The following is a 14,399-nucleotide window of genomic DNA, read 5'->3' on the forward strand; positions in this document are numbered from 1 at the left end:
GAAGTCCTTAATTTATAAGACTGAAAGTTGGAAACCTACCCATCATATATATATATATATATATAATTTTCTTTGAACGACTCCATTATAGATTTTTAAGGGATAATCAACTCCTTGCTTTAACTTTTTACTTTTAATGTGACCACTAATTATGAAATTACATAAAAAAATATGCACTATAGTTAGAGCAATATTTAGGTAGGGTTTCAAAAAGCATGATATATCAAAATAAATTATTCATAGCATTTAGAGTTGATTAATCATGATCACAAGTAATAATCAATAAATTTAGGGTTGCATGATAGGTACATGGAGAACAAATTAGCTTTAATTTTAATTTCAGTTTAGAAGTTTCTCTACATCAAGAAACGTCATGTACTTAAAAATGTTATTATATATAGATGTGACATTTGTCTATGTATTTGGCACGGGTAAACATATCCATCACCAGTGGGTGAAGAGTCTTGATCAAGCGAATATACTTATTGTAATGGTTGAACGATTAAAAGTTACACGAGTCTATTAAAGTACGCCATCACATGCCTTCCATTAAATTTGAAAACTCCTTTGTCTTTGGCCTTATTATCTAACGAGTACATCATAACAAGTATCACCTTGTTGATAAACAAAGCTAGGACATATTAATAATTTGGTTGGTTAGACCAACCTTATGTCCTAGGTACAACCAATATAACTACTCATTTATAAAACAAGCATTCTAAATACCAACTCCAATTTTGACAAGTACTTAGATAAAAACAATCCACACAATACCTACACACAACATTCATCATATCACATGACTTATAGAGTAAAATTCTTAATTAGGATAAGCTATAGCTAGCATGCAATACTTAAAAGTATTAGCTCATATAATCTAAAGAAGAATCAAGTTGTTAGTTACTAATATAAAGTAGAAATATTAATAATGAAAATTGTACATTGTACATTTTGAATTCAAGAAGACACCTAAGTGTCATGTATGTGTACTCCAAGGATAAGACCTATTAGATTCCTCTCTCACTTTTTAAAAGCCATATGCTTTGATCATTAAGGGTCCCTTAAAGCAAGGTTCATATGCCATTAGATAACATATAAAAATATTTAACTAATTAAAGCATATTAGATTATGGAAAGGGACATGCCCCTTCTGATTTTATTTATTTTTCAATAGTTAGTCTTTTACCGGTTATAAGACATGCAATGTTTAGTTAGTAATGTAATTTGATTGAGAAATGCTCATCTTAAATGTATTAACAAAAGGTGACAACATACCATTAAGCGTGTTTATATTCTTATTAATAATGTTTAAAATGAATTAGAAATAAATTGACATTAGGGTATGTAAAGATTTCACGCGAATGGGTCAAATTGAAATTGTAACTTGTTGTGATTCATGATATCGACAAACACTCAAATCTTCTTAATTTGGTGGTATTATTTTCCATCAAACATGAAATTTCATGCGTTACAACAACGATAATACAACAATGTTCTCTCATTTATACGTGTTACAACGATTGCATTGTTAATTAGATATTTAATTAGATATAATAAACAAAGTTACAGTTTCTGAAAATATTATGAAAATATAAGATTTATTTACATAAAGAAACGGTTTTATTTTAAATATAAGCAATGAATTGGTAACAAAAGCGATAATAATGATGTTTGATTGGTGAACCGGGCCATGTTTGCTTTGCATAAACTTGTGCCACACTTAAGCCATTATTTGGAAAGTCAAAGATTGATTGGCCAATGGGTGCATGACAACAAAGAGGTGCCTTTGGCAAAAAGTATTAACATGATAGTTTTTGTTTTCCTTTTAATCATTCTTATCTTTTAAAAGTAAAGTAAGCCCTAGACATTATTGGTTCAAAAGTTACCTATTTAGTGTTAGAATTGGTTGAATATGGATTTATGGGTATGCTATTTAAGTTAATTGTAATGTGTTCTTTTAATTTTAGAATCATAGTTCACTTATAGTTATAGCTTTAGCTTTCGTGATTGCCAAGGGTTCACATGGAAGAATTCGATGTCTATGGTTCATCGTGGAAACCAGATGAATGAATGAAGTCGTTCTATTTGGTAGTTCAATATTCGTTGTCGTTCTAATTTCCAATCACACGTGCACCATAAAATGTCGACGGATAGGGTTTGTAGCTTGATTAGGTGGTAGAATTTTGTGGTTCATGATGGTTGCTTTTCAAATACTTAGCAAACTTAGTAACACGGTATCTTTTGATAAACGGTATCTTCCATTAAAAATGTAGCACGGTATCTGTTGATAAATGAATGCACACAACAGATAATGTATAAATGAAGAAAATACCTCTGTAACACACGTCAAATAGCTTCATTATTGTAATGAACTAAAACAAAATAAATTTAAAATTTTGAATAGTAGTTTTAGTAGTAACATTTTAGTCTTTGGCAACAAACCTACAAACAAGGAAGGTTACTTTGAGTTGGATATAAAGCTCTTATCTTGAAATTAACCCCAACAAATAACAAAGCAAGTGCAATTTAAGTTGCAAAACAATCCAATAGTCATAGAAAACAAACAATTATCTATAAATCTACAAAATAAGCTAAACTTATATTCTACAACTTCAAACGAAGGTGGTTTTTTGTTTTGTTGTTTTTTTTCTTTTTTTTTTTTGGGGGGGGGGGGGCGGGGGCGGTTGCATTATTGAAAGGTATCTATAGACTATAGTGTTCTAGTACAGGAGTAGATGTCCCAATGTATGTCTTCATGTGCATGAAATTGGACCTATCATGGGCAATGGGTCCTACACAAACCAATAAGTCTTAATTGCACTAAAAGATCAAGGTGTCCATGAGCATCTCTGCTTGTCTCATTACTTGGGACATTTGGTACCCAAAAGCCAAAAAAGGGTGTCTTATTAATAGTGTCAGATCTAGAATTTTATCAGGATATGCCTTGTCATTATAAACTGTTTTTGTTGATTTGAGTTATGTTCATGGAGTCATAAACATGGTCACAAAAACATAACTCAATGTCACAAACCAAATATATTTTATGTCACGTTGGTTAGTACGGTAATGGTGGGTCCTGTAAGTAAGTCACAATCCAGTCATAAAAGAATAGATTTTTATTGGATCCAAAGCTTTATTTATAAACAAATCCACTAATTAAACATATATTCAATGACAAAGATAACTCAAAACATAAAAAATAGCCAAGGAGCTCATCAAAGAGCATTAGAATACTCAAAAGAAGCTTCTTGAAAATGTCCCCATCTCTCCCTTTCATTCCACAATATTGAGTATGATAAATCATTAGAGAACAAAAAACTAGTGAATCTAATAATACAAACACACATACCTCTCATACATCATCAATACAATGATAGTGTTCAAGAAGCCTATTGGCTTCTCTAAGACCACTGAAATATGCACCATGAGTTGTAGAGTAATGAGTTTTATGTGTTGCTTCTCCCGCGAATAGAATTTGAAGTGGCGCTGATGATGAACCATCTGTTGACTCGAAAACCGTTGTGTTTGGCAACGGTTCAGCCAGTAAATCCATGTCAGCAACACTTGACCCGACTGCTATGTAACTATATGATCCCATAAACAGTGGATCACTCGCCCATCGAGTTTTCAAAACGTTATCAAACTTCACAGTTCTGTTATCTTTTTTATGCGAAAAAAAGCTTGAAATAGTTGTGGAAACCTCATCAAGAATCACTTCATCCGAAAGCTCTTCTAGCTTAAGCGCTTCTTCACCAGCAAACCAAGACGATAACACGTTCGACTTCTTGTAAATCGGTTGCAAAGAAGCCGTCTTCCTGATCCACCATGGAATCTTTGGGTTCTTTACTTCATGATCCAATTTATGAAACACCATTTGCAAGAACGGAAACCGATAATTCGGAACATCAAGATTAACCTCAGGACTTAGTTTCAAGAACAGCTTGTTAACAACACCAAATCCTAATCTTGAAATTGCTTCAATTTTGTAATCAGGAAGTGAAGGATTGAACTTGAACTTAAACGCACTCGAATCTTCTTTCGCGTCGTTAAAGATTCCTGCTTTAAGAACCCCTAATGAAACTGTGATAATAACATGATCTGCTGACATACTTGTACCATCAAGAAAGTGAATCTTTACTGGTCTTAAACTTGAACTTGAACTTGAACCACCCATTACACTTTCAGGCTGCCACTCAATATTATTCACTTTCTTGTTTAACTGAATGACCCCACATGGTAAAACAGATGCTAATGATTGTATAATACTTGAATAGCCTTTAGCAATGGTGAGTTCTTCACCAGGGAACATAACATACTCACTTTCTGCTAAGTAATCAAGATTATGCAAGTCATTAGCAGCTGTATAAGTCCTTTGTGTGTTTTCATGCATTGCAAATATTGCTTCATCTAAGGACTTCTTATTCCACCCCTTAAATCCATCCAAATCCTCAACTTCTTTTCTTGGTTCCATTTTCCAATAACATTCAAGACCTTTATTTAAAAAAGATCCAACACTTGTAATATTAATATTGATATCATTTTCAATTCCATTTCCTATTGTTTTCTTTTTCCCTTGTGCAAAATCCATTAAATTGTTAAAAAGATTTGAGATTGGATCAACAAGTGATGGATTCAACACATACCCATTCTCAGCAATGGTGGTTGGATCATCAAGAAACCCATCCATGCATTCCCATGGTTGTTCTGATTCCAAAGAGTTGATTTCTTGAGCAATCTTGTGAACTGGGCTGCCTTTAATTCCATGGATCCAAGTGGCACCCATCTCAACTCTATCACCACCAAACTCTGAGGTGGAAATCCTACCACCAATTCTATTTCCACCTTCAACAACACAAAGCTCAAATGCACCCTTTGTAGCACCAGATTTATAGAGCTTGTTTGCAGCTGTTAAGCCTGCCATTCCTGCCCCTATTATCACTATTCTTGGCTTCTTTATAACCATTTTGGCAATAAATAGTTATAAAAGTTGTGGGCTTTTGATAAAGATAAGATCTTTTGTGAAAAAGATTTGGATTTGAGCTTATGGTGCCATGAATGTATGAGTAATTTATGGGTGTTCAAGAAAGATTGATTTTTTTTTTTTTGTAAAAAAGATTGTGGATTTGAGCTTATGGTGTCATGAATGTATGAATAACTTATCGGTGTTCAAGAAAGATTGATTTTTTTGTAGAAAGGTTGTGGATTTGAGCTTATGGTGCCATGAATATATATGAATAACTTATGGGTTTTCAAGAAAGATTGATTTTTTTTGTAGAAAAGATTGCAAGACTTCAATAAAGATTGTGGATTTGAGCTTATGGTGCCATGAATATATGAATAAGTTGTGGGTTTTCAAGAAAGATTAAAATTTTTCAGAAAAGATTTGAGCTTGAGTGTTATCACTTTCTTTGTTTTTGAGTGAAAGAAACAAGACTGTGTGTGGGTATCTTAAAAGGGGGGATGGAGTTTAAAATAACTTAATGTACTTTGAGAAGCTCGTGGGGGTTATGAGTATTGTGTGCACCTAATTGATTCCACTATTTATAAATAAACAATATGAATAATCTTAATAATCAAACTTATACTCTATGACATATATAATATAGTGTTAAAAATGTTGTATAGGCAATATTAATATTAACACTTCCTAAGTATTAAACTGTTTTGGCTTATGTAAGTGAAGAGGTAGGTCTCAGCAGAGCCCAGTTGGACCCGCAAGACTCACCTTGAAGAGGGACGTCTGCGCAACGACCAACTGCTTCCGCAGGACCCACCATACTCAGAGAAAACCTTACGCGCAGTACGCCAGCTGTACCCGCAGGGAAAGCCTCCCAATTGTGAAGTACCCCGCTTATTCCCGCAGTTGCGGATACAAGCCATCAGGGAAGGCTACCCACACTGACAGCAAGGCTACACGCACAAGGCACTAACTCTTGCTACTTCAGTAGTCACATGAAGGAATGAGCAAGGCGGGAATACTCCCGCCTAAATGAGCCAGTCCGTATGCTTCTGGAAGATCTTTTGTACTATACCTACCAAGGTATGGGCAAAACAGACGATCTGACCAGAACAGCCCATGAACCAATCACAGGGTGACAGCTCACCGACAACAGTACGAGGAGGAGCACCCTCTAGTACTGTTTGTCACTATTAGCCGCTGCCTACTCACCAACCCTTACTATGGGACGTGCGCAGCCTACAGTTGGTGGAACAGTGCATAGCCGGCAGTAAAGGAACAGTGTACAGCCGACCTTGTTACTGTCGGCCGTAGTCTATCCACCAACCAGCATGGCATGTGCGTAGTCCACTGTTGGTAGAACAGGAATACTATTCAGCCGGCTGTACCTTCTAGGAAACCTACCTTCGGCTATAAATACTCCAACACCTTGGAATGGTAAGGACATCATCTGATATCTCATCTTATCTAGCAATCTCTTAATATATACTTATATTCAGAGCAATCTAGTCTGATTCTCACGCCGGAGGGTGGTCACAAGGAGGAACCCCCCCTTCTCAGTGACGAGCTTACGGTGTCTGTTTTGCAGGTCACCTGAAGAACAACCTTCTCTGCTGGACCTCATCCTCGTGGGAAACATTACTTAACCCCCAGATTATTCGTAATCTGCCCTGGGTCACTTAGTGTTTCTTCATTGGCGCCATCCGTGCATAAAAAGCTAGAACTAATTCTTAGTTTTTTCAAAATTTCTGAAGAAATGGTTAACGTTACTCCGGTCCCAAGGCCAGTAAGTGACCAAGAAACCCCGGTGACCACAACCCCAGCAACTGGGAACACCGACGGTTATACAAATTTTACGAACACTACCCCGGTTACCCAAGCCGGGACAAGTGCAGTAAACAATATTTCACTGGGGTTCACTGATGCCCAGTTGGAGAAACGGACGAGGGTCCCTCGCCAAACACTAGATCAAGTTAAGGCGTGGGCCGAAGCACGTCAGAAAGAGTTCCAAGCTGAGTTGGATGAACGCTTGCGTTCACTTCAACAGGCTGACGAATTCGGCAGTACTCGCCAACATCTCAACATGAACAGTGAGTGCGAGTACTTAGACGACGAGCGGGAAGAATCCGATACCGACGCAAACCCTCGCCATAAGGCAAAAGGGAAGCGTAAGGAAACGGACTTCCAACCAACAAGGGATTTTGGAGAAACCAATAAACCAACGAAAGCGGGGAGAAACCCGCGTGACTTCTCCAAAACCTTTAGACCAACTGCTGCAAACGCAGGAAAGTCTAAGTTTGCAAGGGACATTGCGGAAGCAATCGCCCGAGAAGTGCCAAACAAATGTCCAACATCGGCACTTATGATGGTCTATCCGACCCAGACGACCACTTGAACATATTCATTGCGGGGGCAACCGTCAGTAACTGGACGGAACCCACGTGGTGTTATATGTTCCAGATGACTCTGGTTGGAGCGGCCAGGGCATGGTTCGATCGTTTACCGGTCCACCACATCTATGATTGGGCGGACTTTCAGAACAAGTTCAGCCAACACTTCAGCCAACAGAGGAAATATACTGAAGAACAGTGGACGATCCTCAACTGCGTCAGAGAGGAGGATGAATCTTTACTAGACTTCATCACTCGCTTCAACTCCAAAAAGCTGAGTCTGGGCAACATAAGTGAAGATCTTGTTCGCGCCGCTTTCATCCAGGGCGCCGAATACCCAGAGCTTATCCGCACATTGACGGGTAAGGACGGCATGCCATCCACATGGGATGCCATCATGACGGCGGCCAAGCGCTTCGCCGAGACGGAGAAGCAACTGGGAAGGGATCTTCCCCAGAGTACACACCTCTACACGCAAAGAACTAGAGAAAACAATGTTCGGATCGCCCGGCAGAACAAAAAGAGGAAGCTAGGTATTTGGCAGTCAAGGGTAAACTGCGACACCTCATCCAGCTCTCACCCTCTTGTTGGCGGAAGAGATAACACACACCCTTCAAGCCGAAAACACCGGTGGACGCCACTCACCAAATGCGTCACGGAGATAATTGCCACTGAAAAACTACCATGGCCAAAAGCTCCAATGATCCGGCAGCGACCTAATGCGGATCAAAGCAAATCCTGTGACTTCCACGGAACAAAAGGTCATAGTACGGAGGAGTGTACATCCTTGAAGGATATTGTTGAAACATTCGTCAAGGATGGAAGACTTGCACACCTTGTGGCATCAATCAAGAAGGGAGGAAGGAATGATAACCGGTACAGAGGCAACGGACGAAAGCCCGTTGACATCAGCATCAACATGGTTCATGGTAACATCAGAGGAAGAAAAAGGCGAGCGACAGAACCATGCGCGTGGAAGGAAGCTGAGGTGCGCTTCCCGCGAGTGCCAGGAGGACCCAGCAAAGAAGGCCCTATCGTCATCAAAAGCCAGCTGGGGCACTACATCACTTCTCGCACTCTTGCTGACAACGGCGCCTCGTCAACAGTGATGTACAGGCATTTCTTCGACAAGCTAGATGACGAAGACAAGGAACGCCTGGAAACGATCTAAGCCTCGATGGAAGGGTTCGACGGCAGCACAAACACCCCCCTGGGTATCCTATCTTTCCCCGTCACTCTTACGGATGGGAATCACTCACGCACAGAGGACGTGGATTTTGTCGTGATGAGGAAGCCACACCACACATACGACATTCTCTTCGGAAGAGACGGGATGGCAAGATTCAACGCCGTGGTATCTTCAGTCCACGGCATGATGGGATGGCCAACAGCTGAGGGTGTAGCGATGATCACCGGCATTCCTCAGGTATGCATCGCATCTGTCTCATCTAAACCCAAACCAAAGATGGCTAAACCAACCATCACCGAACCGGAAAGATGGGCCTTCAACGGCAAATACCCTGACCAGGCCGTTACCATTGGCCCAACAGTTGTTGATCCCACACGCACCTTACTCAAACGCTTACTACAGAAAAACGCTGACATCTTCGCGTGGACACCAGCTGACATGACTGGTGTACCCCGAAGTAAGGCAGAGCATAAGCTCAAATGCGATCCGGCTGTTACGCCAGTCGTACAAAAGCGCAGAGTAATGGGGCCAGAACAAACTAACGCGTGTAGAACCCAAGTCAAGGAACTCCTTGACGCAGGCATCGTACGCGTTAGCAGATATCAAACATGGGTTGCAAATCCCGTTATGGTACCGAAGAATAACAAACAATGGCGCATGTGCATAGATTTCAAGGACTTGAACAAAGCATGCCCCAAAGATTGTTATCCGTTACCCGAAATTGATCTTAAGGTGGATTCGTTAGCACCGTTTCGCCTTAAATGCTTCCTGGATGCGTATAAGGGGTACCATCAAATCCACATGGCCGTTGATGATCAGGACAAAACCGCTTTTCGGACGCCCGATGGCACATTTTGTTACCAAATGATGCCATTCGGACTTAAGAATGCCGGGTCCACATACCAACGCCTGATGGACAACCAGTTTCATGCCCAAATTGGGAGGAACTTGGAAGTCTACATGGATGACTTGGTCATCAAAAGCCCTGACGCAGAAGCGATGTTGAAAGACATCGAAGAAACTTTCAACACGCTTAGGAAGATAAACATGAAACTCAACCCGGGCAAGTGTGCCTTTGGAATGGAAGAAGGGAAGTTCTTGGGGGTCATCGTCACTAGAGATGGCTTCAGAGCGAACCCTGAAAAGGTCGAAGCCATTATCAAAATGGAATCACCTACTACCATCAAACAGGCTCAGACACTGAATGGACGACTAGTGGCACTTAATCGCTTTTTGGCAAACCACGCGGATAAGTCGTTTCCCTGCGTGTCAACGTTGAGGAACTGTTTAAAGAAAACGCACTTCCGCTGGACACCAGAAGCGGAAGCAGCTTTTCAGAAGATTCGGTCACGCTTGATCATCATTTCCTTCAATCCTTCCCAGGTCTTGTGAAGAGCAACTTCTCGCCCCAAAGTCTTCACTTGAAGCTTCCACCAAGACGAAGCTGCTTCTTGGAACATGCAGGTCGCGTAAAGGACCTTCTGGTTCTCACTACATCTGCTAATGGAGAGAACTGTCTCCATCTTGTCAATCCAGTTGTAGAGCCCAATGGCCCCTTCGGTACCCTTGAATGGCCAAGGCCTACAGGCCATAAATGTCTTATAGGAGCACCCTTTGTCCAAGGCTCCTGAATCGGGTTCTGAGGTCTCGTTCTGACGACCCTGACTTGATTCGGCCTTGCTGGCCTCATGTGTCGCAATCGCCTGCGCGATTATTTCCGCGAGTTCCTCGGGTGTCATGGTAATTCCCTTGGCTCTGGTTGGAGGCATTCTCGCTTTAAAAGAGAACGAAAATATATTAAACTTAGCGCATGTACTCTGAGCACATAATGTTCTTTATCTTTATTCACTAGACACTGTGTGACCCGTGTTCCTAAGTGTGTGTATAGTTTCTTTTGAAAATATTCTTTGAAAAATATTTCACGCGATTCCCCAACGGTTATAGTCTAGGTTAAAACTTCTTTTCCTAGTTCGCTATAACCAGTGCTCTGATACCAATCTGTCACACCCGGCCCTGAGCGGCGGAAACAGCCGGGCGCGCGCGAGTGGGGATTGATAATTAAGCACGGGCCATTGCAAACATTCAAAGTAAGATTTTCATTGCGCATAAAAAGTTTAATACAAATACATTACATTGTTAAAAAAATACATAACAAATGCTCGCGCAGGGCGCACATAACAAATTACGCGCTGACTCTAATATGGCGCGCTCGCGCAGGGCGCACATAACAAATGCACGCGCTGACTAACATGGCGCGCTCGCGCAAGGCGCACATAACATAATTACCTAATATTTAGGTTGATTACTTGGTTTAAGGGATTGGGAATTTACCGGGTGTCACACTTATACACGCTTCACGCAGGTTAAGACGATATTTCCAGGGCCACCCAATCACCATTCTCTCCAACTTCAAACTTGCAAACGTTCTACGCAAACCCGAGTTATCGGGACGCCTAGCCAAATGGGCAATTGAGTTGGGGGAATACGCGATAAAGTATAAGCCAAGACCAGCCATAAAAGGCCAGGTTTTGGCCGACTTTATTGCGGAAGTGCCTGCATCGCGGGAAAAAGAGTGCCAGGAAGAGGCTCAACCCTCTCCAGCACAGGACATCAATGATGTCTGGCGACTCTACACTGATGGAGCAGCCAGTAACGAGGGTTCAGGCGCTGGGCTGAAACTAACCAACCCAACAGGCCAAGAATACACTTACGCTATTCGACTGGATTTTCCAAGTACGAATAACGAAGCCGAGTATGAAGCATTCTTGGCCGGGCTGAGAATTGCGCGTAAGATGGGAGTGAAACACTTGGAAGCCCACGTGGATTCCATGTTAGTAGCCAATCAAATCAACGGGACGTACACGGCCGTGAATGACACAATGGCCCTGTACCTCGCACAAGCAAAAACCCTTATGCGCGATTTTAACGATTGCAAAGTCATACACGTCAAGCGTAGTGAAAACAAATCTGCGGATGCGTTAAGCAAGCTTGCATCATTAGCCTTCACCCACTTGGGAAAGGACATCCGCATTGAACTCCTCGAGGCACCTTCGGTCCCGCACAAGGAAATTTGTGTCATCCAAACTGGCACAGAAACGTGGATGACACCAATAATAAAATACCTTGCGGCAGGTACACTACCAGAGTCAAAAACACAGGCAAGAAAACTACGCTGTAAAGCACTGAATTATCAACTCATCGATGACATCCTTTACAGACGTAACTTTCTTGGCCCACTCTTAAGATGCGTGGACAACCAAGATGCTGACTACCTCCTAAGGGAAGTACACGAAGGTATCTGTGGAGTACACGCAGGTCCACGCGCTGTTGTAGCTAAGCTAAATAACGCGGGATACTTTTGGCCGGGAATGCATACGGATGCGCTGGCATACATCAGAAAATGCAGGTCTTGTCAGCTCTACGCACCCAACACGCACCACCCAAAGAATGAACTTGTTCCAGTCACCTCTTCATGGCCATTTCAGAAGTGGGCCATCGATGTGACAGGCCCATTTCCTACAGCAGCAGGAAATGTTCAGTTCCTAGTGGTAGCCATCGACTACTTCACCAAGTGGATAGAAGCAAAACCCTTAGCCCAAACAACTGCGAAACATATCAAAAAATTTATTTGGGAATTTATTATTTGTCGTTTTGGACTTCCACAGAATTTGGTGAGCGATAACGGCACCAACTTTGCTGACAAGAAGCTACAAAAGTGGCTGGAAGAACTTCAAATCACCCACACTTTTACCTCAGTGGCGCACCCGCAGGGTAATGGTGAGGTAGAAAGAGCAAATAAGAGCATCGTTGAAGGCATAAAGAAAAGACTCTTGGAACACAGGTCCGGCTGGGTGGACGAGATTCCGCACGTCCTTTGGGCAAACAGAACGCTGAAAAAGGCCAGTACGGAAGAAACCCCGTTCAGTCTCACTTATGGCACTGAAGCCATGGTCCCGGTCGAAATTGGTTTACCCTCACCAAGGGTCTTGATTCAGCCAGAAGACAATGATGCGGAAAGACGGTTAGACCTTATGCTAACCGAGGAACGCAGAGACTTAGCCGCAGTGCGTGAAGAGAACTACAAGCGACAAATGCAAAAGTACTACAACACGCGGGTAAAACTTTGCAACTTCAATGTAGGAGACTACATACTGCGTAACAACGAGGCTTCGAACCAACAACGCCCAGGAAAACTGGCCCCGGTCTGGGAAGGGCCATACATTATCAAAGAAGTTCTGGGAAAGGGCGCGTACCGGCTCGAAAGGCTCGATGGCACTCCCATCCCAAGAACATGGAATGGAGCTCAATTACGCAAATGTTATATGTAGATCAATTCCAAACTTGTAAAGAAAAGGCCTAGAGCCACTTCTAATGGAAATGATTCTCCTTTCACAATGTGTTGATAGCCTTACCTTTATACTTATGAACTTCCCACACTGATGTGCCGGTATTCACCGCATAAATATGGGAAGAAGTAAGTCGTTACGTGTGGAAGGCGGCAAAACCCGCATAAACACAACGGTAAAAATTTCAAAAGTTTTAAGGAAAACCTACACGCAGGTCAGATGTAAGTAAAGTTTAGCCATCCTTCTAAGTGCAAGTGACGGTCTTACCCGCACAATCACGAACAAGGAGGCAAAACTTCAACCTATTATCTACCACGTTCAAAGGTTAACTTATTCTGAACACTTAGAAAATTTCGAAGGAAAAGATGAGGAAAACTTCCACGCAGGTCAGATATAAGTAAAGTTAAGCCATCCTACTAAGTGTAAGTGACGGTCATACCCGCACAATCATGAAAGAGGAAGCGAAACAAACTTATAATTTGCCACGTTAAAAAGTTAACTTATCTAAGTACTAAAGAAATTGCTAAGTTAAATCAAAACATGCGTAAAATAAACAAGGAAAGGAATTAACACAATCTTTATTCCATCAGAATTCAAATATTACAAAGATTGCTGGGTGCATACCCGCATACAAAAGAAGCTATACAAAAAAAAACAAAAATCTACGCTAATGGTGGAAAGGGATCTTCAGGATCATGCTTCAGGACCACTTCCACTTGGACCCGCACCATCAGCAGAGCGTGGGGGTTCAAGGAAAGCTTTAAGAATAGCTAGCCCATCATCAGCAGCAGCGACTTCGTTTACCTTCTCCACCACCGGATGCGGGAAGGCGGCATACTGATTCACTGGTTGGTCATAAACAGCTTCAGTATCCACATCATACAAAGGGAAGTTGGAAGGCGGGATTCCTTTCTTAACAAACCCTAGACCAAGCAGGAAGCCGGCCTTTTCCCCATCCTCATGAGAAGCGTTGAGGGCCGTGCTCATAGCATCGTCATAAGACGTCTCTGTGAAGACCCGATGCACAACCTACAAAAAAGAAAAAATTCAAGTATCAAAACCTTTTCTATTTACAAAAAAAAGCGTAAAGACATTATGAAGTTAAACTTACCTGAGACAACGCTTCTCGAAGAAGCCATTCCTTGGCAACCAGAGCTTCTTGGAGGGCGGCTTGAGCTTGGTTACGGGCGCGTTCGGCTTCACTTTGGTTGAGGTTGGCAAGCAACACTTCTTTAGCCGCAGCCTCTTCAACGCCCTTTAGCTTCCGCTCAGTCTGGTCAAGCACCCCCCTCTGGTCCAGGATCTCTTGAAGCTTCTTCGCGTCTTCCATCGCCAAGGCATCATGAGCCTGTTGGAGCGCCTCTAGTTTAGCTTTAAGTTCCTCATTCTCAAGGCATAGAGGCTCAGCAACAGCTTCAGCCTTGGTGGCCCTTTCAGTTGCGTTCCTAGCAGTTTCCTTAGCCAGCCGAAGCTGTTCGTTAACAGCTTGGGCAGCCTTGGAACGGGCCTCGAGACGG

General features: G+C 42.0%; 1 pseudogene; it reads right to left on the reverse strand.

Annotated features, from left to right (window-relative positions):
* Window positions 1-2,982: 2,982 nt before the first annotated feature.
* Window positions 2,983-5,013, reverse strand: LOC143603467 (putative polyamine oxidase 5 pseudogene; annotated as a pseudogene).
* Between the last annotated feature and the right edge of the window lie 9,386 nt (window positions 5,014-14,399).

This window comes from Bidens hawaiensis, unplaced genomic scaffold, assembly GCF_021521415.1.
Source record: "Bidens hawaiensis isolate Kalapana, Puna unplaced genomic scaffold, B.hawaiensis_p1.1 tig00061996_1, whole genome shotgun sequence".
NCBI classification, from domain to species: Eukaryota; Viridiplantae; Streptophyta; class Magnoliopsida; order Asterales; family Asteraceae; genus Bidens; species Bidens hawaiensis.